At 39.1% G+C, this 26,752-nt stretch overlaps 1 protein-coding gene across 5 annotated transcripts in view; it reads left to right on the top strand.

The window, feature by feature from the left end:
- The first annotated feature begins 3,079 nt into the window (after positions 1–3,079).
- LOC148001511 (uncharacterized) overlaps positions 3,080–26,752 on the top strand; it is a 46,175-nt gene continuing 22,502 nt past the window's right edge. The window contains exons 1-2 of one of the 5 annotated variants that reach the window (XM_087582018.1): positions 3,080–3,203; positions 10,738–10,860. The gene's annotated coding sequence lies outside the window, so the exon portion shown is untranslated. Of the gene's footprint in view, positions 3,204–5,351; positions 5,601–10,737; positions 10,861–22,809; positions 22,931–26,752 lie in introns of those variants that run through there. The other 4 variants (XM_087582022.1, XM_087582021.1, XM_087582019.1 and 1 more) reach the window with 4 other exon arrangements.

Here is a 26,752-nt window from a genome sequence, read left to right as displayed (position 1 = left end):
ATTGACTCCCTACAATAGGTAAGCCAAAATTGCTGTTTCCTCAAAAATAAAAAAACAGATCAGGAACTTGTGGTCAGCCAACCACAGCTATTGTCAGCCAATTAGAGGACACCTTGTCATCTGAGTTTGATGCCAAGCTATATAGCTGGAATGAGTAAGTAATCTGGAACACCTAAAAGGTCTAATCAATTATAGAATCAGTCAGACCACTACACACAGAGCTAATGAATTAGGGTAAAAGGCACATACCTTCCCTATAATTTCCTAACTGACATTAAAAGCTGAGCCAGGGAGAACACTGGGTATCTCCATTCTCAAATTCTGTGATTCAGAATATTCTCTTTCACCTATTAGGTTGGTCTTAAGATGAAGCACTAGCACATTGTCCTAGATAATTCTGAGGGCTTTTTCCAAGCCTTGAATGACACAGATTTTGTTGTTCCTCCCAGAAAACTAACCAACTTCTGCTGGTACAAATGGCCTACATTCTTTTTCTTTTTTTTATTGGATAAATTTCTTTATTTACATTTCAAGGGTTATTCCCTATCCTGGTTTCCTGCCCACAAGCACCCATCCCTTCCCCATCCCCCAAAAGGTTGTTCCCCCCATTCACCCCCTTATTCCCCACCCCACACCCGACATTCCCTGCACTGGATTCCAACCTTGGCAGAGGGCTTCCCCGTCCACTGGTGCCCTACAAGGCTATTCTCTGCTACACTTGCAGTTGGAGCCCAGGGTAAATCTATGCATTATCTTTGGGTAGTGGTTTAGGCCCTGGGAGATCTAGTTGGTTGGCAATGTTGTTCTTAAGGGGTTGTAAGCCCCTTTAGCTCTTTCAGATCTTTCTCTAATTCCTCTAACAGGGGTCTCGTTCTCAGTTCAGTGGTTTGCTGCTAGCATTGGCGTCTGTATTTGACATGTTCTGGCTGTATCTCTCAGGAGAAATCTATATCTGGTTCCTGTCAGCATGCACTTCTTAGCTTCATCAATCTTATCTAGTTTGGTGGCTGTATATGTGTGGGCCACATGTGGGCCAGGCTCTGAATTACCATTCCTTCAGACTCTGCTCTAAACTTTGTCTCCCTATCCCCTCCTATGGATATTTTTGTTTCCTTTTAAAGAAGGAGTAAACTTCCACATTTTGGTCATCCTTCTTGAGTTTAAAGTGGTTTGTGCATTGCATCTTGGGTAATTTGAGCATTTAGGCTAATATCCACTTAACAGTGAGTGCATACTACGTGTGTTTTTCTGTGATTGGGTTAGGTCACACAGAAAGATATTTTCTAGTTAAATCAATTTGCCTATGAATTTCATGAAGTCTTTGTTTTTGATAGCTGAGTAGTACTCCATTGTAGAGATACACCAGGTTTTCTGTACCCATTTCTCTGTTGAAGGTCATCTGGGTTCTTTCCAGCTCTGGCTATTATAAATAAGGTTGCTATGAGCATAGTGGAACATATCTTTGTTGTAGGTTGGAGCATCTTTGGATATATGCCCAGGAAAGGTATAGCTGGGTCTTCAAGTGCTAAAAGTCAATTTTATTAAATGTTACAATGGCTACTCTAGCTTGTTTCTTGTGACCATTTGCTTGTAAAATGTTTTCCAGCATTTTACTTTAAGGTAGTTACTGTGTTTGTCATTGAGGTATGTTTCGTGTATGCTGTGTCCTCTTCATCCAGTCTGTTAGTTTATGTCTTTCTATTGGAGAATTGGGTGCATTGATGTTAAGAGATATTAAGAGTATCAGGCAGAGTCTGACAAACACTGAGGCAGATACTAGTAGCAAACATTAAGCTAAGAATTGGGTCCCTGTTGTAGGAGGTAGAAAAATAATTGAAGAAACTGAAGAGGCTTGCAATCTCATAAGAACTGCAATATCAACCAACCAGAGCTTCCAGGGACTAAACCATTATCCAAAGACTGAAAATAGACAGGCCCATGGCTCTAGCTGCCTATGTAGCAGAGGATAATATTGTTGAACACCAATGGGAGGGAAAGCCCTTGTTCTTACCAAGGCTACACATGCAGTGTTAGGGAATGTCAGGGAAGGGGGCTAGAAAGGGGAGTGGGGACATCCTTATAGACAAATGGGGAAGGATGGGATATGGGGCTTATGGAAGGGAAAGAGGGAAAGGGAATAACGGTTTAAATATAAATGAAAATATCCAATAAAAAAGAAAAATACTATTATATAGTATGTTTTATATAATATTTATGAATATGTAACTGCTCTTTAACAAAAGGAGAGATATTAAGGAATAATGATCATTGTTTCCTGTTTCTTATTATTTTTGTTGTTAGATGTGGAATTGTGTTTGTTTTTCTCCTTCCTGGTTTGTTGCAAGATGATTACTGCTTTTTCTAGGGTGTATTTTCAACCCATTGTGTTGGAGTTTTCTAACTATTATCCTTTGTAGGGCTAGATTTGTGAATAGTGTGTAAATTTAGTTTTGTCATGGATTCTCTTGTTTTCTCCATCTATGTTAATTAAGAGTTTTGCAGGATATAATATCCTGGGCTGGAATTTGTGATCTCTTAGGGTCTGTATGACAATCCTCTGCTGAGGATTGTCTGTTTTTTGTATTCTCTTGTGAAAAGTCTTGTGTAATTCTGATAGGTCTGCCTTTATATGTTACTTTCTTTTTTTTCTTACTGCTTTTAATATTCTTTGTTTTGTGCATTATGTGTTTTGACTATAATGTGGTGGGAAAATTTTCTTTTGTGTTCCAATCTATTTGAAGTTCTGTGGGTTTCTTGTATATTTATGGGCATCTCTTTCTTTAGGTTAGGGAAGTTTTCTTCCATAATTATATATTCACTGGCCTTTTAAGTTAGTAGGTTTTGTTGGCTTCTCTATCTATTATCCTTAGGTTTGATCTTCTCATTGTGTCCAAAATTTCCTGGATGTCTTGGTTTAGAAGCTTTTTGCATTTCACATTATCTTTGATGATTGAACTAATGTTTTCTATGATATTTTCTTCCGCTAATACTGAAAGAAAAGGACTAGTTATTTTCTACCAGCCTCAGGGCACCAAACAGCCCCTCCTATCCAGGAGCGATTGGCCCAATCTTATGTGGAGCAGTTCAGAGAATGTCTCCAAGGTGCCAGATAGCCCTTACCTCCTGGCAGGATTGTCTCAAATTTATCCAGAGGAATGTAGATCAAGGACCCTGACACTGCTGGAGTCTTCAGCAACCTAAAGGTCAGTTCATCCCACAAATGCTTGCATGACCAATCACCATTACTGTAACCTGCCTCAAAAAATGGATAAAACTGTACTAATGAGTTGTTCGTGGTTGCCTCTCTTCCCTATGTTACTAAACCCAAGCTCATTAGAATAATAATTCTCTTGCTTTTGCATTGTTCTCTGGTCTCATGTCTCATTAACAGGAGTCTCCTGTTAGATAAGTCTTATGCTTTGAGTTTTACAAGATTCTCTCTTCTATTTTGTATATTCTTTTGGTGATGCTTGCTTCTATGACTCCTGATCTCTTTCCTAGGTTTTCTATCTCCAGCATTGTTTCTCTTTGTGATTTCTTTACCCCTTCTATTTCCATGATTAAATCCTGGATGGCTTTGTTCAACTCTTTAACCTGTTTGTGTTTTTCTGTAATTCTTTAAGGGAGTTTTATGTTTCCTCTTTAAGACTTCTACTGGTTTACCTGTGTTGTCCTGTATTTCCTTAAGGGAGTTATTTATTTCCTTCTTTATGTCCTCTCTCATCATGATGATGATGCATCTTTAAATCCAAATCTTGCTTTTCTTGTGTGTTTGCATAGCCAGTATTTGCTTTGCTGAGAGAACTGGTCTCTGATGATGCAAAGTAGTCTTGATTTCTGTTGCTTAGGTTCCTGTGCTTGCCTCTCCCCATGAGGTTGTCTTTGGTGTTAGCTTGTCTTGCTTTCTATGACAATGACTTGACCCATCTATAAGCCTGTATTCCAGTATTCCTGTATACCTGTTGAGAAAACAATTCTTAACAATAAAAGGACACCTGTCTGAATCACAAACCCTAATCTCAATCTCTAATACAAAGTAATAATGAAAAAATCTTCACGGTATTGTTACAGCAACTGAAAGTTTGATCAGTGGAATAGAAGTGAAGACTCAGAAATAAAACCACATATGCACACTAGATAAAGAAGACAAACATATACAATGAAAAAAGAAAGCTTCTTCAATAAATAGTGTTGGTCTAACTGACTGTCTGTATATAGAAAAATGAGAATAGACCCATATTTGTCACTTTGCAAAACAACTCAAATTCAAGTGGATCAAGGACCTAAACTTAAAACCAAACACACTCAATCTAATAGAAGAGAATATATTAAAGATATTTGAGTTCATTGGCACAGGGGGAAATTTCCTAAATAGAACTCCTATGGGTCACACTCTAAGATCAAGAATTGATAAAAGTGACCTACCTCATGAAACTGGAAAACTTCTGTGGGACAATGGAATTATTCCATTAGACAAATCAGCAACCTACCGATTGGGAAAAAACTTCACTAGCTCCACATCCATTAGACAATTAATATCCAAAATGTATAAAGAAATCAAAAGCTAATCAACAACAACAACAACAACAACAACAACAACAACAGCAAAACCAACAAACAAAACACATCCCAATCAACAGATGGTGCTCAGTGATCAGAGAAAAGCAAATCAATATGACCTTGAGATTTCACCTCACACCAATCAGAAGGACTAAGGTTAAAACCTCAGGTGACGACACTTTTTGGCAAGGATGTGGAGAAAAAGCATCACTCCTCCATTACTCGTGGAATTGCGAAGTGGGAGAACCACTGTGTAAATCAATTGGGAGGTTCCTCAAATAATTGCCTAAAGGCCCAGCAATACCACTCAGTAATATACCCAAAAGATGCCCCACCATGCCACAGGTGCAAAACTACTACCACTATATTCATAATGGCCTTATTTGTGATAGCCAGAAGCTGGAAACAACCCAAATATTTCAAAACACAAGAATCGACTCAGAAAATGTGGTTCATTTACACAATGGAATACTACTTACCTATTAAGATTAAGGACATTGTGAGTTTTGCAGACAATTGGATGGCTCTAGAAAATATCAACCTGAGTGAGGTAATTCAGACCCAAATTGACATATATGGTATGTAGCCACTAATAAGTAGTTATTAACAAAGAATAAAGGAATAAATAAATAAATAACTATAGAATACCCAAGATACAGTCGACAGAACTCAAAAAGGTAAATAAGGTGATGGGTTCAAGTGAGGATGCCTCACTCCCACCTAAAAGGGAGAAAAAATCAAACACAATGGAGTAGGGAAGGGACCAGGAGCTGTTACTGTGTAGGGGGAAAGGACTGAAGCCATGAAGGCTAGCGGAAAGAACAGAAGCAGGTGACTTCAGGAGGTAGGAGGTGGAGAAGACGCTCCAGAATATACCACAGACCTGGAATGTGAGAGACTCTCATGACTCAAAAAGTGGGAGCCTAGATGAAATGCCCTATAGTGGGGATGAAAGATCCCTGAAGGGAGACCCGTACTCAATTCTCAGGAAGTTGTGGACCACAGACACACGAGAGACCATCTTGATGCAATACAAAGAGGTGAGGTTTATTACAGAGATCTCTGGGCTTACATGTATCCCACAAAAGAGACAGAGGTGATGACCATGAGTGACTGGGAGAAAGGCTTTTTAAAGGAAGAAGTAAAGAGTCCCAGGAGATGAGGGGATGTCAAAAGGAAATAACCAAAAATGTCAAAAGGGGAAACTATCAAAGTCACAGGATTGTTCTTATGACTCTAGGGTTTAAATCAGGGGAATGGTCAAGCCTTCATTCTTCTGAGAACAGATCTTGTTTCCTGTCCTTTAAGGTAAATGTTTGTCAGAGTTGATGAGGCCTCTGCATCTGAAACACATCTGGTTAGGCTTCAGCTTGGTTTCCTGGAATACTATCCGCAGTACACAATGGCTGGAACATTATCTGTAGGGCACAATGGGGGCTTGTGCAAACATCCCAGGGGCAGAAAAGAACCCATTACTCATTTACTCATGTCCGGTGACATGTGGAGAGTCAGTGAGTCTGTTCCAGTCCTCCTGCATTTTTAACCTTCTGTCTTCCTGAGCCAGATCCTGTTGCTGAGTTTTGAGCTAATTTAAAACTCTATCTCTCAGGGATTGGTATTATAATACTAATGTTGTCAGGCTGAGACTATAGCTTTGCTGGTAGACTGTGGGCCTGGCATATATGAGACTCTGATTTTATGTCACAAGACCAGAATAACAATATCAGTTTCTGTCTAAAAATTCAGAATTATCTTTATAAACACATAGTTCATTCCAAGAAGTTAATACTTCTGACATCAGTATTCGTTACACTGAAGTTCTAGGGCATTTGAGTAAATCTCCATTTCCTAGATTATATTGTGGGTAATCTAAGAAAACTTAGACAACTGGCTTGATTTTTTTTTAAGCAGCAATACAGCCCCTTCCTTAAGTCTGCTTTGGATTTTTTACATTTGCACATCTTCAATGAAAAGAAACTTGAAAACACAACTTAAAGGTAGAAAAAAAATATTTTTAATTCCATTTCAAAGAGTTCAGCAAGAATTAGCTGTTTGTCACAAATGATCCAGGTAGTGGGAGCTTCATTCAGGGACTGTTCACAGCATGCATGTTAGTAACATACCAAGGAGCAACCAGGATGAGATAATTACACCTTCTTCCATTGTTCTTCTTTCTATAGCCTAGTCCTACTGACTTAAATTCCTGGAAACTACAATAATAAAATATTATTTGCCCATGCATTCAATTCATGTGACAGCTGGAAATTAAATGTTTTAAATGTGTTAATTTTTTAACATGTTCAAATATAAATATAAAATATAAAAGTACATGAAATTATAGTTTCAAAATTTCAAGGATGAGTAATTTTATTAGCAGAGCTGTTCTTCATCAGAGATAATATAAGAATATCATATTAATGTTTATTCAAGAGTAGTTTTTTTAAAAGAAAGATGTACAATTTCTTGCTTTTAGATGGTATTTTGATTACTGGAACATTTTACATTAAAGATAAAATTAAAGATATAGAATGTGAACTTATATAGCTGAATGCATTATATATAGATATGTATGATTGATAGAACTTTTGGTATGTGATATCTGCATTTGTTTTAGAATATCTTTCAATATTTAGAAATAAGATTGTTTTGTTCATTGTAAAGCTTAGTCCATATTATGATATTTCCACCTCTATTACAAGAAGTAATTAATAATCCTTCCTTCTGCATTTCTGCACTACTTCTCCCTTTGAGATCAGAATGAGGGTATCATTTCTTAACATTATATTATTTTAGTAATTCTTTGAGAAATTATTATATGTATTTTGATCATACTCAGTAATTCCCAAAGATCCATTCACTTCCTCTCCAAGTCTCACAATTTATTCTTTCCTTTCATCCTTCATTTCTTCCTTCCTTCCTTCTTCTCTTACTTCCTCCTTTACCCCCTCCCTCATTTCCTTTCTCCCTCACTGTCTGACTGTCTCTTTCTGTCATACCTATACCTACACCTAAACACACACACACACACACACACACACACACACACACACACACACATATATACCAAGTCAAATTCTGCCAGTGCCCACAGGGTATACGAACATCCCCTGGACTCTGATGACTTACAGGGGCCAACATTTATTCTCTACCTCAGAAGCCACTGATATTCAATAGATCCTATGCTAGGCATGAGAACCCATAAGTTTCTGTCTACTCAATGTTTAGTGCTGATTGTCTTGATCTCATGCATTTTTTGGACAGGAAACCATAGCAATGGAGTATAGGAGAACAACACCCTTATTTTGGCAAAAAATGCTTTAGACTTAAGAAACAAATCAAGCACTTCTCTCTTTCTCTCTCTTTCTCTCTCTCTCTCTCTCTCTCTCTCTCTCTCTCTCTCTCTCTCTTTCTTGCTCTTTGTTCTTCTTTGCTCTAGCACGCAGTCTTTGTTCCTTCTTTCCCCAACCCTCACTTCCCTTTACATGCCGATGGGTGGCCTCCTTTCCTCTCCTCTTCTCCTATTAAACCTGTCCACATTAAAAAAAAAAAAGGAAGAAATAACAAATCAAGAGAAAGAGCTGTGTAAAGAACTATGTGACTACGTGCAGTTTAAGAACATGTGTGGGGTATAGACTATACTAGTGATGATGTTTTTGGTAGTTTCATAGCCTATGAATATTGGATTGTGTAAAACAAATGTGCCGCCAGCTATCACACTTAGATGGTTTGTTAGAAGGGATTCACCAGAAATTTTCAGGAGTTCATAAATGATTGACAACTGCACATTTTCAAACTGAAGCTTAAGAAAAGAATGCATTTTTAGCGAATGGTCTTGAAGGTCCCTTTTATCACCATAGTGCACAGTGTTCTTACTTATGCAGAAAAGAGGTATCTGTTTCACAGTCAAATGAAAGAGGCAAGAAGAATTAATCTCACAGAGCATTTAAAACATCAAAGAAAAGGCAAAGCTGTGTAGACATCACTCATCCCTTTGAGATCCTGTACATAAAACAATCAGATACACGGAACATATGAAAGTACAATAGATAAACCTGCATATATAAAATATCCATGTCTATTAAATGATTTCCTTTAACTAATGACACATGAATGACAATGATTTAACGTTTATTATAGCAACATTAACATTTAGGAATTAGATGACAAAATTTCAAATTTCTTTCTCCATTCCTTTTTACTTACTTCTCTTTCCTTTATCTCTTTTTTTTAATTTTTTTGCATCCTCCCCCTCCTTATCCTTTCTCTTTCTTTCTTATGTAAGGACATAAGCATTGACATGTTGTTTATTTAGAAGTCAGAGGACAATTTTCAAGAGTCAGTTTTAGCTTCTACCTTCTTTAAGTAGTCTCTCTTACTTTCTACTGTTAAACATCACATTCCAGTGTACTACAGACTATCTAATATCTGAATGTTTTGGGTATTCTGTGTGTCTGGCTTCTTTCTCCACATAGGGGCACTAATATTAAAGATGCATTATACCATAACTGGCCTATCATATGGATCCAAGTAGTTAGGCTTGCACATTTAGAACTTTCCCCTGGATAACCCTGTTTTTATTTAGCCCCAAATATTTTGGTGCATATGTAGTGCATATCATGCTATTGGCGTGCTTATTTAGCTGAAAATAGCAAAATATATCTACAGCAATGGATTTATTTTTTATTACAAATTTGTCAAAAAGAAACCCACAGATACCAAGGATAAGATACTTGGAGGAAAACATAGACCCACAATGATGACTAAGCTCGTGACTAGAAAGCAATAGCAGCAGGTCATTGATTCACATCCATGTACTGTCTTGAAGGTATCTCCATTCTGTGTTAAAGCCTTCCTGCACATAATGCAAATCAATCAAGCTACTTTCATAATTCTGACTGTAGCTTTGATGACAAAGTTACTGATAAGTTGCAATTTAAAAACTTGTTCAAATTAGAATGAAAAGAATTCATTATCTCTAAGATACTATGCTTTCAAGAATAAAGACATCAATTCCAGCACCTGAAATTATGTAAATGTCAGATGCGTTACCATATGCTTAATTTCACAGGACTCCTGAGAAAGTGACAGTAAGATCCTTTGGTCTGGGTGGAAAGTCTGCCTAACTTAATCTACAGATTGTCCTACCGGGAGAATTCTCATGTCACAACAAAGTGGACAGGTTCCTGAGAAAGAGTACCTGAAAATTAAATTTGATATCTTCTCTTATCAGGTGTATACAAAACACACACACACACAAACACACACACACACACACACACACACACACACACACACACACGAGAGAGAGAGAGAGAGAGAGAGAGAGAGAGAGAGAGAGAGAGAGGTGCAGGGGAGGGGGAGGGAGGGAGAGGGAAGCAGAGATTTACATCTTATGCTCTTATGCTTCTCCTTCTTCATTTTTCTTGACTATATTATTTTGAAGCATAGAGTTGATATATCTTGTAATATAATTATTTTCACACACATGCTAATCAGAAATATAATTAAGTTGATTTATTAATTCATACAGTTGGGATAGATTTAGTTCATGAACAAAGTAAAGTGACTTGATAAATAAAAATCACAGACTACACAGCTATTAATAACAAGGGAATCCTGAGTTTTGCAGAACTAGAAAATATTATACTGAGTGAGGTGAGTCAGAACCAAAAGGGCATGCAAGGTACATACTCACTAATAAGTGGACACTAGCCAAAATAATATACAATACCCAGTATACAAGCCACAGAACACAAAAAGGTTAACAACGCAAAGAACCCTAGTGAGGATGCCTTTATCCTAGGAGAAAGGGAGCAGAAAGGAATGACAGGAGGGAAGAGGAAAGGAGAAGCCTGGGTGGAAAAGAAAACATGGAGGGAAAGAGGGGAATTTGATCAGATATTGAATGGGGAAAACAAGACTGAAGCCCCAAGTCGCAGCAGAAACAATTGAAACAGGCAACCTCGGGAGGTAGAGGTGGGGGAAACCCTCCAGAACGTCCCAGAGACATGGGAAGTGAGAGATTCTCAGGGCTCAAAGCACCTTACATGAAATGCCTTACAATGGGGAGAGGGAACTTGTAGAGCCCATCCCTTGCAGAAAGGCAGGGAATTAAGTAAAGAGATGGGTTGCCATCACAGTCAAAAACTCTGACCTATAATTTTTCCTGTCGGAAAGAACTACAGGGACAAAAATAGAGAAGAAACTGAGAAAAAAGATTTCCAGCAGCCAGTCCAAAGTGGAGCCAACTGAAGGGGAAAGCTCAAGGCCTGACACTATTACTGAGGCTCACAAAAAAAGGTGTGTATCACGAGTGCCCTCTGAAAGACCCAACAAGCAGCTGAAAGTGTCAGATGCAGATATTTACACCCTACCAGTGGACAGAAGCTGCTGATCCCTGTGTTTGAGTTAAGGAAAAGTTAGAAGAAACCAAAGACAAGGTTGACCCTGAAGGCAAACCAGCAGTCTCATTTAATTTGGATCCCTGAGATCTCTCAGACACTAGGCCACCAACAAGGCAGCACACAGCAGTAGATATGAACCACAGCAGAGAACTGCCTGGTCTGAACTCAGTCAGATAAGATGCACCTAACTGTCAAGGGACTAGAGTCCCCAGGCAGTTGGGAGGTCTGAATTGTGAAGGCTGTAGACATCCTCATGGAGACAAGGTAAAAAGGTATGGGATGTGGAATAGTCAGAGGGTGGACCAGGAGGGGGATAAAATCAAGACTGTAAAAAAAATAAATTATATTTAAAATGTGTCTGTTCAAATTTAGTAAAGACTTTGAAATAGGTGTGCGTATATTCTGAAGTATAAGATATATTCTTTAAGTTATTAGATATAATTCTTAATGTGTGAACCATGAGATTATCGGGAAGAACAAGGTAAAAAAGAAAACACACAGACACACAGAAACACAAACACACACACACACACACACACACACACACAAACAAGTTACCTTTACCCTTCCTTCTTTCCTTTCTTCTATATTTTCTTCCCTTTCTATTACTTCCCTCGTTGTCTTAGCTACTCATCCCAGTAGACTCCTTTTTTTTTCTTTTGCAACTTTCATTGGGTATTTTATGTATTTACATTCCAAATGTTATCACTTCCCCCTTCCTGCTCCCTCTGCTTCTATGATGATGCTCTCACTCTCACCCACACACTCCCACCTAAATGCTCTGTCATTTACCTACACTGGGGAAACCAGTCTTTATATAAGGTCAAGAACTTGGCACATACAAATCTTCCTGATGTAACAAGATAGTAGAACAAACTGAAGGTCTGTGTGAAGGGGATTTATAAAGGAAAAAATATTCAAGGGTGGGTTTCCAAGTCTTGGCATTACATGATTGGGTAAATGGTTAATGGAAAAGTTGACCTTCAAAATGATTGGGTTTCTTATTCGTCAGTTATTGGCTTTAAACTGTTCTGCCTGGTTATCTGCATCTCCTGAAAGTAAGGAATTCAGGAAAGGAAGGAATAATGTAAAAATGAATCAAAGTTTAACAGTTTATTTAACTAAACATAGGGCAAAAGAGTATCAGTAGTCTCTTAACATTAATAATATTAACTTAATATTCAATATTAAAAAGACAATATGTGGCTTATTGCTATATCAATAAAACATTTCATTTCTCATCCCTAATCAGTGAAGTTTCTTCTTTTTAAAATTTATTTTTTAATTATTCACTTTGCATCATACTTTCCCCACTCAGCCACCTTCTCCAACAATCTTTTCCCCATCCCATCTCTCCTTTTCCTTGGAGTGGTTACCACCAACCCCTGGGTATCTGTTCACACTGGCATGTCAAGTCTCTGAGGCTAGGTACCACCTTTGCAACATTTTCCAGAAAAAAAGAGCCCGGCATGTGCCTTCTTTCATATTTACCTTCTTAGGGGATATGGAGCATAACCCTATGTGTATCTACTTATAAATGAGTATAACCAATACTGGGTTACCTCATTAAGGATGATATTCTAATATCCTGTTCACTTGCCTGACAAATTCATGATATCTTTTTATTAAATAACTGAATAGTGTCCCCTTTTTCAGATATACCATATCTTCTCTATCCATTCTTCAGTTGAGGGACAATTTGTTTGTTTCCATATTCTGGCTATTAGAAATAAAGCTGCAAGTTTGCCTACGAGCTCTCCGTGTTGGCAACAACCACGCAGATCTGCGCCGCCCTTTCCGGGAGCTTCCGTGCACCAGGGTTCCAGATGGCGTTTTGTGTTTTCCTCTGGCATCAGAGATGTGTGCAGAGTGCAGTGTCTTCTGGTTTCCCAGGCGTGTCTGCCTCTCTGAAGGTTTAGCACTCCCTCCCACGGGATTTGGGTGCAGAGAACTGTTTATCAGGTCGGTCCCTTCTGGTTCTGGCTATGTCTCAAACGCAGTGGATCTGCTGCTACTAGGCCCTCCTCTACAGGGACCCAGAGGTCATATACAATTTCCTCTTGGGCCAGGGATGTGAGCAGGGGTGGGCAGTGCTGGTGGTCTCTTTCGCTCTGCTGCCTCAGGAGTGCCCACTTGATCAGGTGGTAAGGTCTCTCTCCCATGGGGATTGAGAGCAGAGAGCTGCTGTGGGCATTGATCCACTGGTTTGGGACTCGCCGCGCTAATTACCCTCCCTTTTCATTTCTTATTTTGTTTCTTTGGACACACTCTCTGTGTCCTCTCATTAGTCTGGCTAAGGGTTTATCTATCTTGTTGATTTTCTCAAAGAACCAACTTTTGGTTCTGGTGATTCTTTCTATGGTCCTTTTTGTTTCTACTTGGTTGATTTCAGCTCTGAGTTTGATTATTTCCTGCCTTCTACTCCTCCTGGTTGTATTTGCTTCTTTTTGTTCTAGAGCTTTTAGGTGTGCTGTCAAGCTGCTGACATATGCTCTTTCCTGTTTCTTTCTGCAGGCACTCAGAGCTATGAGTTTTCCTCTTAGCACAGCTTTCATTGTGTCCCATAAGGTTGGGTATGTTGTACCTTCATTTTCATAAAATTCTAAAAAGTCTTTAATTCCTTTCTTTATTTCTTCCTTGACCAGGTCATCATTGATTAGAGCATTGTTCAACTTCCACATATATCTGGGCGTTCTTCCCTTATGGTTATTGAAGACCAGCTTTAGGCAGTGGTGGTCTGATAGCACGCATGGGATAATTTCTATCTTTCTGTACCTGTTGAGACCCGTTTTTTGACCAATTATGTGGTCAATTTTTGAGAAAGTAACATGAGGACCTGAGAAGAAGGTATAACCTTTTGCTTTAGGATAGAATGTTCTACAAATATCTGTTAAGTCCATTTGGTTCATGACTTTTCTTACTCTGTCTACGTCTCTGTTTAATTTCTGTTTCCATGATCTGTCCATTGATGAGAGTGGGGTGTTTAAATCTCCTATTATTATTGTGTGAGGTCTAATATGTGTTTTGAGCTTTAGTCAGATTTCTTTTATGTATGTAGGTGCCCTTGTATTTGGGGCATAGATATTTTGGATTGAGGGTTCATCTTGGTGGATTTTTCCTTTGATGAATATGAAGTGTCCTTCCTTTTCTTTTTTGATGACTTTTAGTTGAAAATTGATTTTATTTGATATTAGAATGGCTACTCCAGCTTGCTTCTTCTGACCATTTGCTTGGAAAGTTGTTTTCCAGCCTTTCACTCTGAGGTAGTGTCTGTCATTGTCTCTGACGTGTGTTTTCTGTAGGCAACATAATGCAGGGTCCTCGTTGCGTATCCAGTTTGTTAATCTATGTCTTTTTATTGGGGAGTTGAGTCCATTGATGTTGAGAGATATTAAGGAATAGTGATTATTGCTTTCTGTTATATTGTGCTTTTCTTCTCTTTGTTTTGTTGCAAGATGATTAATTTCTTCCTTCTTCTAGGCTGTAGCTTGCCTCCTTATGTTGGGCTTTACCATTTATTATTGTTTGTAGTGCTGGATTTGTAGAAAGATATTGTGTAAATTTGGTTTTATTATGGAATATCTTGGTTTCTCCATCTATGTTCATTGAGAGTTTTTCAGGATGCAGTAACCTGGGCTGGCAGTTGTGTTCTCTTAGGGTCTTATGACATCTGTCCAGGATCTTCTGGCTCTCATATTTTCTGGTGAAAAGTCTGGTGTGATTCTGATAGGTCTGCCTTTATATGTTACTTGACCTTTTTCCCTTACTGCTTTTAATATTCTTTCTTTATTTTGTGCATTTTGTGTTTTGATTATTATGTGTCGGGAGGTGTTTCTTTTCTGGTCCAATCTATTTGGAGTTCTGTAGGCTTCTTGTATGCCTATGGGTATCTCTTATTTTAGGTAAGGGAAGTTTTCTTCTTTGATTTTGTAGAAGATATTTACTGGTCCTTTGAGCTGGGAGTCTTCACTCTCTTCTATACCTATTATCCTTAGGTTTGATCTCCTCATTGAGTCCTAGATTTCCTGTATGTTTTGGACCAGTAGCTTTTTCTGCTTTACATTATCTTTTACAGTTTTGTCTATGATTTCTATGGAATCTTCAGCTCCTGATATTCTCTCTTCTATCTCTTGTATTCTGTTGGTGAAGCTCATATCTATGGCTCCTTTTCCCTTCTCTTGGTTTTCTATATCCAGGGTTGTTTCCATGTGTTCTTTCTTGATTGCTTCTATTTCCATTTTTAATTCCTTCAACTGTTTGATTGTGTTTTCCTGGAATCCTTTCAGGGATTTTTGTGATTCCTCTCTGTAGACTTCTACTTGATATTTATGTTTCCCTGTGTTTCTCTAAGGGAGTTCTTCATGTCTTTCTTGAATTCCTCTAGCATCTTGATCAAATGTGATTTTAAATCTAGATCTTGCTTTTCTGTTGTGTTTGGATATTCCGTGTTTGCTTTGGTGGGAGAAGTGGGCTCCGATGATGCCATGTAGTCTTGGTTTCTGCTGCCTGTATTCCTGCGTTTGCTTCTCCCCATCAGATTATCTCTAGTGTTACTTTGTACTTCTATTTCTGACAGTGGCTAGACTGTCCTGTTAGCCTGGGTGTCAGGAATGCTGTAGACCTGTTTTCCTGTTCTTTCAGCCAGTTATGTGAACAAAGTGTTCTGCTTTCGGGCATGTAGTTTTCCCTATCTACAGGTCTTCAGCTGTTCCTGTGGGCCTGTTTCCTGAGTTCACTAGGCAGGTCTTGGAGTAGGAAGGTTTGTCTTACCTGTGGTCCCGAGGCTCAAGATTGTTCGTGGGGTGTTGCTTATGAGCTCACCACAGAGGCTGCAACCAGGAAGATCTGTGCCACCCTTTCCAGGAGCTTCCGTGCACTCTATGCTCTCTTAATATCTACACATTGACTAGTTGAGGGCCTCTGCTTAACTGTCATCATTTTAAGAAGAACCTTACCCATCATCAACAGGTGATCCTAGTCTAACTGGATGTCTACATGTAGAAAAATGCAAATAGTTTCATATTGATCACCATGCACTAAACAGAAGCCCACATGGATCGAGGACTTCAATCAAAAAAACAAGATCCACTAGATCTGATAGAAGACAAAATGAGAAATACACTTGAACTTGTTAGTACGGAGACAAATTTCTTAACAGAACGCAAGTGGTTCTGACTATAAGATCAACAATTGAAAAAAGGTACCTCATGAAACTGAAAATATTCTGTAAGGCAAAGGACACTGTCACTATGATAAAACAGCAGCTGATATATTGAGAAAGTATCTTTGCCAATTCTATATCTGACAGAAGGACAATATCAAACATTTAAAAGAACCCAAGAAATTAGACACCAACAACCCTAATAACCCATTAAAAATGGAGTACAGAGCTACATAGTGAATTCTCCACAGATTAATCATGAAGTGCTGAGTACATAATCAAAGATATGTGCGCTTACCTAGGAAGCGCAAGGCCCTGGGTTCGGTCCCCAGCTCTGAAAAAAAAAAAAAAAAAAAAAAAGACATGTTCAGAGTACTTAGTCATCAGGGAAAAGAGTACTTAGTCATCAGAGAAAAACAAATTAAATCATCTCAGAGGCTCCATCTTATACCCATCTGAATGGATAAGATTAAAACCTCAAGATAGTACATTCTGGCAAGGTTGTGGAGCTAGAGAAATACTCCTTCACTGCTTTTGGGAGGTCAAACTTATGTAATGCCCAGTTTATCACACACCTGAGCATATATTCCAAAGATGATCCACCATCTCACAAAGATGGTACCACGAGCAAACTTGAGCCTCGGAACCACAACTTTTCTGCTGCAAGTGACCTGACTGGTGAACTCAAGACACAGGCCCACAGGAACAGCTGAAGACCTGTAGATAGGAAAAACTACACGCTTGAAAGCAGAACACTCTGTCCCATTACTGGCTGAAAGAAATCAGGAAAACATGTCTACAGCACTCCTGACAAAAGGCTTAAAGGACAGTCTAGTCACTGTCAGAAATAGCAGAACAAAGTAACACTAGAGATAATCTGATGGCAAGAGGCAAGCACAGGAACCCAAGGAACAGAAACCAAGACTACATGGCATAATCGGAGCACAATTCTCCCACCAAAGCAAACACGGAATATCCAAACACAACAGAAAAGCAAGATCTACTTTCAAAATCATATTAGATCATGACGCTGGAGGACTTCAAGAAAGACATGAATAACTCCCTTAGAGAAAAAGTAGAAGTCTACAGAGAGGAATCGCAAAAATCCCTGAAAGAATTCCAGGAAAACATGAATAAAAAAGTAGAAGCCCATGGAGATGAGTCACAAAAATTCCTGAAAGAATTCCAGGAAAGCAAAATCAAACAGTTGAAGGAATTAAAAATGGAAATAGAAGCAATCAAGAAAGAACACATGGAAACAACCCTGGATATAGAAAACCAAAAGAAGAGACAAGGAGCTGTAGATATGAGCTTCACCAACAGAATACAAGAGATGGAAGAGAGAATCTCTGGAGCAGAAGATTCCATAGAAATCATTGACTCAACTGTCAAAGATAATGTAAAGCGGAGAAAGCTACTGGTCCAAAACATACAGGAAATCCAGGACTCAATGAGAAGATCAAACCTAAGGATAATAGGTATATAAGAGAGTGAAGACTCCCAGCTCAAAATACCAGTAAATATCTTCAACAAAATCATAGAAGAAAACTTCCCTTACCTAAAATAAGAGATACCCATAGGCATACAAGAAGCCTGCAGAACTCCAAATAGATTGGACCAGAAAAGAAACACCTCCCATCACATAATAGTCAAAACACCACACGCACAAAATAAGGAAAGAATACTAAAAGAAGTAAGGGAAAAAGGTCAAGTAACATATAAAGGCATACCTATCAGAATCACACCAGACTTGTCGCCAGAAACTATGAAAGCCAGAAGATTCTGGACAGATGTCATAAGACCCTAAGAGAACACAAATGCCAGCCCAGGTTACTGCATCCTGCAAATCTCTCAATTAACATAGATGGAGAAACCAAGATATTCCATGACAAAACCAAATTTACACAAAATCTTTCTACAAATCCAGCACTACAAACAATAATAAATGGTAAAGCCCAACATAAGGTGGCAAGCTATACTGTAGAAGAAGCAAGAAACTAATCGTTTTGGCCACAAAACAAAAAGAAGAAAAGCACAAAAACATAACCTCACATCCAAATATCAATATAACAGGAAGCAATAATCACTATTCCTTAATATCTCTCAACATCAATGGCCTCAACTCCCCAATAAAAAGACATAGATTAACAAACTGGATATGCAACAAGGACCCTGCATTCTGCTGTCTACAGGAAACACACCTCAGAGACAAAGACAGACACTACCTCACAATGAAAGGCTGGAAAACAATTTTCCAAGCAAATGGTCAGAGGAAGCAAGCTGGAGTAGAAATTCTAATATCAAATAAAAACAATTTTCAACGAAAAGTCATCAAAAAAGATAAGGGAGGACACTTCATATTCATCAAAGGAAAAATCCACCAAGATGAACTCTCAATCCTAAATACCTATGCCCCAAATGCAAGCACACCTACATACGTAAACAAAACCTTACTAAAGCTCAAAACACACATTTCACCTCACACAATAATAGAAGGAGACTTAAACACCCCAATCTCATCAATGGACAGATCATGGAAACAAAAATTAAACAGAGACGTAGACAAACTAAGAGAAGTCATGAGCCAAATGGATTTAACAGATATTTGTAGAACATTCTATCCTAAAGCAAAAGGTTATACCTTCTTCTCAGGTCCTCATGTTACTTTCTCAAAAATTGACCACATAATTGGTCAAAAAACGGGCCTCAACAGGTACAGAAAGATAGAAATAATCCCATGCGTGCTATCAGACCACCACGGCCTAAAACTGGTCTTCAATAACAATAAGGGAAGAATGCCCACATACACGTGGAAATTGAACAATGCTCTACTCAATGATGACCTGGTCAAGGAAGAAATAAAGAAAGAAATTAAAGACTTTTTAGAATTTAATGAAAATGAAGAAACAGCATACCCAAATTTATGGGACACAATGAAATCTGGGCTATGAGGAAAACTCATAGCGCTGAGTGACTGCAGAAAGACACTTGAAGGAGTATATGTCACCAGCTTGACAGCACACCTAAAAGCTCTAGAACAAAAAGAAGCAAAAATATGCAGGAGGAGTAGAAGGCAGGAAATAATCAATCTCAGAGATAAAATGAACCAAGTAGAAACAAAAAAGGACCGTAGAAAGAATCAACAGAATCAAAAGTTGGTTCTTTGAGAAAATCAACAAGATAGATAAACCCTTAGCCAGACTAATGAGAGGACACAGAGAGTGTGTCCAAATTAACAAATTCAGAAATGAAAGAGTAGAACTAACTACAGATTCAGAGGAAATTTAAAAAATCATCAGATCTAACTATAAAAGCCTATATTCAACAAAACTTGAAAATCTGCCAGAAATGGACAGTTTCCTAGACAGTTTACAGGTACCGAAGTTAAACCAGGAACAGATAATCCAGTTAAACAACCCCATAACTCCTAAGGAAATAGAAGCAGTCATTAAAGGTCTCCCAACCAAAAAGAGCCCAGGTTCAGACGGGTTTAGTGCAGAATTCTATCAGACCCTCATAGAAGACCTCATACCAATACTATCCAAATTATTCCACAAAATTGAAACAGATGGAGCACTACCGAATTACTCCTATGAAGCCACTATTACTCTTATACCTAAACCACACAAAGACCCAACAAAGAAAGAGAACTTCAGACCAAATTTCCCTTATCAATATCGATGCAAAACTACTCAATAAAATTCTGGCAAACTGAATCCAAGACCACATCAAAACAATCATCCACCATGAGCAAGTAGGCTTCATCCCAGGCATGCAGGGATGGTTTAATACACGGAAAAACATCAACGTGAACCATTATATAAACAAACTGAAGGAACAAAACCATATGATCATTTCATTAGATGCTGAGAAAGCATTTGACAAAATTCAACACCCCTTCATGATAAAAGTCCTGGAAAGAATAGGAATTCAAGGCCCATACCTAAATATAGTAAAAGCCATATACAGCAAACCAGTTGCTAACATTAAACTAAATGGAGAGGAACTTGAAGCAATCCCACTAAAATCAGGGACTAGACAATGTTGCGCACTCTCTCCCTACTTATTCAATATAGTTCTTGAAGTTCTAGCCAGAGCAATCAGACAACAAAAGGAGGTCAAGGGGATACAGATCGGAAAAGAAAAAGTCAAAATATCACTTTTTGCTCATGACATGATAGTATATTTAAGTCATCCCAAAAGTTCCACCAGAGAACTACTAAAGCTGATAGACAACTTCAGCCATGTGGCTGCGTATAAAATTGACTCAAATAAATCAGTAGCCTTCCTCTACAGAAAAGAGAATCAAGCCGAGAAAGAAATTAGGGAAATGACACCCTTCATAATAGTCTCAAATAATATAAAGTACCTCAGTGTGACTTTAACCAAGCAAATAAAAGATCTGTACAATAAGAACTTCAAGACTCTGCAGGAAGAAATTGAAGAATACCTCAGAAGATGGAGAGATCTCTCATGCTCATGGATTGACAGGATTAATATAGTAAAAATGGCCATTTTACCAAAAGCAATCTACAGATTATGTGCAATCCCCATCAAAATACCAATCCATTTCTTCACAGATTTAGACAGAACAATTTGCAAATTCATCTGGAATAACAAAAAACCCAGGAAGCTAAAGCTATCCTCAACAATAAAAGGACTTCAGGGGGAATCACTATCCCTGAACTCAAGCAGTATTACAGAGCAATAGTGATAAAAACTGCATGGTATTGGTACAGAGACAGACAGATAGACCAATGGAATAGAATTGAAGACCCAGAAATGAACCCACACACCTATGGTCACTTGATTTTGACAAAGGATCCAAAACCATCCAATGGAAAAAAGATAGCATTTTCAGCAAATGGTGCTGGTTCAACTGGAGGTCAACATGTAGAAGAATGCAGATCGATTCATGCTTATCACCCTGTACAAAGCTTAAGTCCAAGTGGATCAAGGACCTCCACATCAAACCAGACACATTCAAACTAATAGAAGAAAAACTAGGGAAGCATCTGGAACACATGGGCACTGGAAAAAATTTCCTAAACAAAACACCAATGGCTTACGCTCTAAGATCAAGAATCGACAAATGGGATCTCATAAAACTGCAAAGCTTCCGTAAGGCAAAGGACACTGTGGTTAGGACAAAATGGCAACCAACAGATTGGGAAAAGATCTTTACCAATCCTACAACAGATAGAGGCCTTATATCCAAAATATACAAAGAACTCAAGAAGTTAGACCGCAGGGAAACAAATAACCCTATTAAAAAATGGGGTTCAGAGCTAAACAAAGAATTCACAGCTGAGGAATGCCGAATGGCTGAGAAACACCTAAAGAAATGTTCAACATCTTTAGTCATAAGGGAAATGCAGATCAAAACAATCCTGAGATTTCACCTCACACCAGTGAGAATGGCTAAGATCAAAAATTCAGGGGACAACAGATGCTGGCGAGGATGTGGAGAAAGAGGAAAACTCCTCCATGGTTGGTGGGATTGCATACTGGTACAACCATTCTGGAAATCAGTCTGGGGGTTCCTCAGAAAATTGGACATTGAACTGCCTGAGGATCTTGGGGTATACCCAAAAGATGCCCCAACATATAAAAAAGACACGTGCTCCACTATGTTCATAGAAGCCTTATTTATAATAGCCAGAAGCTGGAAAGAACCCAGATGCCCTTCAACAGAGGAATGGATACAGAAAATGTTGTACATCTACACAATGGAATATTACTCAGCTATCAAAAACAACGACTTCATGAAATTCGTAGGCAAATGGTTGGAACCGGAAAATATCATCCTGAGTGAGCTAACCCAATCACAGAAAGACATACATGGTATGCACTCACTGATAAGTGGCTATTAGCCCAAATGCTTGAATTACCCTAGATGCTTAGAACAAATGAAACTCAAGACGGATGATCAAAATGTGAATGCTTCACTCCTTCTTTAAAAGGGGAACAAGAATACCCTTGGCAGGGAAGGGAGAGGCAAAGATTAAAACAGAGACTGAAGGAACACCCATTCAGAGCCTGCCCCACATGTGGCCCATACATATACAGCCACCCAATTAGAGAAAGATGGATGAAGCAAAGAAGTGCATACCGACAGGAGCCGGATGTAGATCGCTCCTGAGAGACACAGCCAGAATACAGCAAATACAGAGGAGAATGCCAGCAGCAAACCACTGAACTGAGAATAGGACCCCCGTTGAAGGAATCAGAGAAAGAACTGGAAGAGCTTGAAGGGGCTCGAGACCCCATATGTACAACAATGCCAAGCAACCAGGGCTTCCAGGGACTAAGCCACTACCTAAAGACTATACATGGACTGACCCTGGACTCTGACCTCATAGGTAGCAATGAATATCCTTGTAAGAGCACCAGTGGAAGGGGAAGCCCTGGGTCCTGCTAAGACTGAACCCCCAGTGAACTAAATTGGTGGGGGGAGGGCGGCAATGGGGGGAGGGTTGGGAGGGGAACACCCATAAGGAAGGGGAGGGGGGAGGGGGATGTTTGCCCGGATACCGGGAAAGGGAATAACACTCGAAATGTATATAAGAAATACTCAAGTTAATAAAAAAAATAAAAAAAAAAATACGAGGCTCTGCTGTTAAAGACTAAAACTCACAACCTAAAAGGGAAAAAAATAAGACTTGTGTCTGGTTGTGTTGACAGGAGCCTTCAAGGAAGAAGAGGTAGGGAGGATCTTTGTGAGTTCAAGGCCAGCCCAGTCTACAGAGCTAATTCCAGACTAACCAGGGCTATAAAGTAAGACCCTGTTTCAAAGTCAAAACAGGTAATAATTGTAACTCCTCTCTTCTGTTTTGTGTTACAGCAGGATTCGACACCTTCTGTGACTGTTTCTAATATCATTTCTGTGAATCTCCTTTATTTGGGACTTTTTTTTTTAACATAATGGCAAACTGGAGATGGCCTGAGGCTTTGAATTTGCTAAACTTCAAAATTGACTCTGCCTTAGGCACTCCTCACCAGTGTGGTCTAGTCTGGGCTCATGACCCACTACAGCCAAAGACTGCACATCAGCTTTTTGCCAAAGCAGAAACGTATGCCTTGTATTTGTTATATAATATGCAGGGTTTGGATTGACATCTGAGCGTGGCAAGTTATATCTCTTCTTCGGGGAAATTCTGTATTAAATTCTGCCTTAGGATAAGGCACTCAGCTGCAGGATGAGGGTCCAACCTCATCCTGCTGGGTATGTGGGGTGGCTTTGTAGTCCATCTGATACCTTTCTACGCGGTCACGCATGAACTTAGCTGGGCTCTTACCCTCACAGGATTGGACAGGGCCTCAAGAGGCGTTCTGGGGGTACCACCAGCGGCCAGGTCTGACAGCAGAGTGGTGGGGTGGGGACAGGAGACTTCTGGGAACCAGAGGAGACATGACAGCAGCCCACACCCCCATACACAGCAGCTCTACGACGCGCTCCAGCCAAGCCCCAACTACAGCCTGGGTATGGGAAGAGACAGGTTTTTTTCTGTTTATTCTGTCCAGTTGTCTACATTCATGGTAGGTCTTCCTCCCACAGTTAAATATCTCTGGAAATTCACTTACAAACATACCAGAGGTGAGCCATCTTAAGGGATTCTGAACCCCGTCAAGCTGACAAAAGAAGTTAACCAATACATAAGGTTTCACTAAGGGTTTGTACTAATCAAGATGGTTTCTAAGGTCATTTCCCAAATATCTGTACTTAAAAGATAGAGGGAACATTTTGTTTTTCTATGGCTCTGATTTGATGCATGACCTGATAGACAAAGAGATTGATGTCAAAATAAGATCGGCACTGGGGCTAGCCTATGGCATGAAAATGTCCTGAGTTTTTCCTCCCCCAAGGACTACAACCTCTCAAACACAGGGAGCTATGTCCAGGCTGTTTTGTGTTTGTGTGTGTTTGTTTCCTGCCAATTGAACAAGGGTAGAGTTTTCTGGAGAGAGTGTTCCCACCGGCTTGCCTAGGGACAAGTCTGAGAACCATTGTCTTGATTAATTAATAATCGGCATCGGAGGCTACAGCCATTACAGGTGACGCCACCCCTGAGCAGGTGGTCCTGGGGGATGTAAGAAAACTGTTTAGCAAGTCAGGGGAACCAGCCAGTAAGCAACACCCTTTCATGGCTTCTGCTTCAGCTCCTGCCTGCAGGTTTCCATCTTGCATTCTTTCCCTGACTTCCCTGGATGATGCACTACAACTGCTATGTGAAATAAGACCTTTCCTGTCCATGCTGCCTTCATAGTGTTCTATTACAACTGAGACCATGCTCGGACAAGCCCTAAGACAGTATTTGTTCATCTATAATGCCCAATGCTACTTTCAACTGAGCGATGATGCTGCTTGGGATATAATTATTGTCTGCTGTTTACTGTCTGACTCATTCTGGACCTGTGAGTTTCAGTTTTCCCTGTGGTGGCTGTTCTTCCTGTAGAAGCTACTCTTGGTTGTCAACTTGAATAAATCTAGATTAACTAAAATCCAGGCAACTGGATAAACCTATGAGAGATTTTAATCTTTATCGTTTGAAATGAGAAGACCTACTTTTACTCTGGATCTTTTGAGATGGGAAGTTGTATTTTCAGTCCAAACCTTTTGAGGGGAAGATCCACCTTTGATCTGGGCTACACCGTCTGGAAGCATATAAAAATGACATGGAAGAAGGAAGCTTGCTCTCTCCTAGCTGCTTGCTCTCACTAGCAAGTCCATTCCTTCACAGGCATTAGAGCCTGCTTCTTCAGGATTCCAGCATATATATATACTAAAGACAAGCTGAGACATCCACTCTTGGGGACTGAACAACTACTGAATTCTTGGACTTTTCATTGGTGAACAGCATTATCGAACGAGCTGGACCACAGCCTGTAAGCCACTCTAATAAACCTTTCATTCTACTTGTTCCTCGAAGGAGCTCCTATGTGCTTCCACATCTAAATTCTTCTTTCCATGAAGAACAGTTAGCTCCGTTTTGATAATCTATTCCCTAATCCAGTTCTGTCTGTTGTTAAATAGGATAATTGGAGTTTCCCAGTGTTGTCTGGTTGGTGGTGCTGGCATTTGCATGATCATCTTTCTCCTCTTCATTATCTGAACTCTTGAAAAATATGGTTATGCTATTCATAGAGTTCAAAAATAAACTATCAGAATCTTGATACAAACTAAAAAAAAAAAAGAAAGCAAAGGTATTCTGCTTCTTTTCTTTGTAATTGTTTTCTTTCTTTTTTTCCTTCCTTATACCTTCCTTATTGAAACCATAAAACCCATGACTTTCAAAACTGTTATCAACAACACAGCCTGCTATAGCTCCTTCTTGGATAATCTTAGATGACACTTCTGCTTTCTTCAGAAGAGACATAGGATAAGTTGAATGTGCTGCATCCCTTGTTAGTTTGCTTTTCAAATCAGTAAAGTTCGTATGGTTTGAGAGAACTAAGAGAGAAAAATAAGCTTAAGGAAAACATCAGGTACCAGGGTGAAACACCTGCCAGCTGAAGCAACTATTGGTCACTAGTCCTATAGATGACATTTCTTAGCGACCCTCCCTTTCCTGAATTCCTTACTCTCAGGAGATGCACATAACCATGCAGAACAGTTTAAAGCCAATGACTGATGACTAAAACATCCCAGTGAAGGTGAGCATGCACTTATTGGCATCAGCAATATTGTCTGGATTTGGTAGTTGTATGTATATGGGATGGATCCCCAGGTGGAGCAGGCTGTGAAAGTCTATTCCTTCAGTCTCTACTCAAAATTTTTTTCCATAATTTCTCTTATGAATATATTGTTCCCCCTTTTAAAAATGACAGAAGCATCTGCACTTTTGTCATCCTTCTTCTTGATCTTCATATGGTCTATGAATTTTATCTTGGGTATTTCGAGATTTTGGGCTAATATTCACTTATCAGTGAGTGCATACCATGAGTGTTTTGGTTTGTTTGTTTGCTTGCTTGCTTGTTTGTTTATGATTGGTTTACCTCACTCAGGGTATTTTCTAGTTCTACCCACTTGACTATGAATTTCATAAAGTCGTTTCTTTACAGATGAATAGTATTCTATTGTATAGATGTACCACATTTTCTGTATCCATTCCCCTTTTGAAGGGCATTTGAGTACTTTCCAGCTTCTGTGAATTATAAATAAGGCTGCTATGAACATAGTAGAGCATGTGTTCTGGCTATATATTGGGGAATAATTTGGGTATATGCATAGGAATAGTATAACTGTGTCCTCAGGTAGTAGTATGTCTAGTGTACTGAGTAACATCCAGACTGATTTCCATAGTGCATATACCAACATGCAATTCCATCAAAAATGGAGGAATGTTGACCTTTCTCCACATCCTCATCAGCATCTTTTTTCAAGTGATCTTAGGCATTGAAACTGGTGTGAGGTGGAATCTCAGGGTTGTTTTGATTTGCATTTCCCTGGTGACTAAGAATGTTGAACATTTTTTTTAGGTACTACTCAGCCATTCAATATTCCTCAGTTGAGAATTTTTTGTTTAACTCTGTACCCTATTCTTTAACTGGGTTATTTGATTCTTTGGAGTCTGTTTCTAGGCTTTTGTGTCCAGATGGCTTTGGATAAATTATTCTTGGGCCAGGA

The sequence above is a fragment of the Rattus norvegicus genome, chromosome 13, assembly GCF_021556685.1.
Source record: "Rattus norvegicus strain SHRSP/BbbUtx chromosome 13, alternate assembly SHRSP_T2T, whole genome shotgun sequence".
Taxonomy (NCBI): domain Eukaryota; kingdom Metazoa; phylum Chordata; class Mammalia; order Rodentia; family Muridae; genus Rattus; species Rattus norvegicus.
The sequence above is the reverse complement of the archived record's forward strand: the minus strand, read 5'-3'. Positions and strand labels throughout refer to the sequence as shown.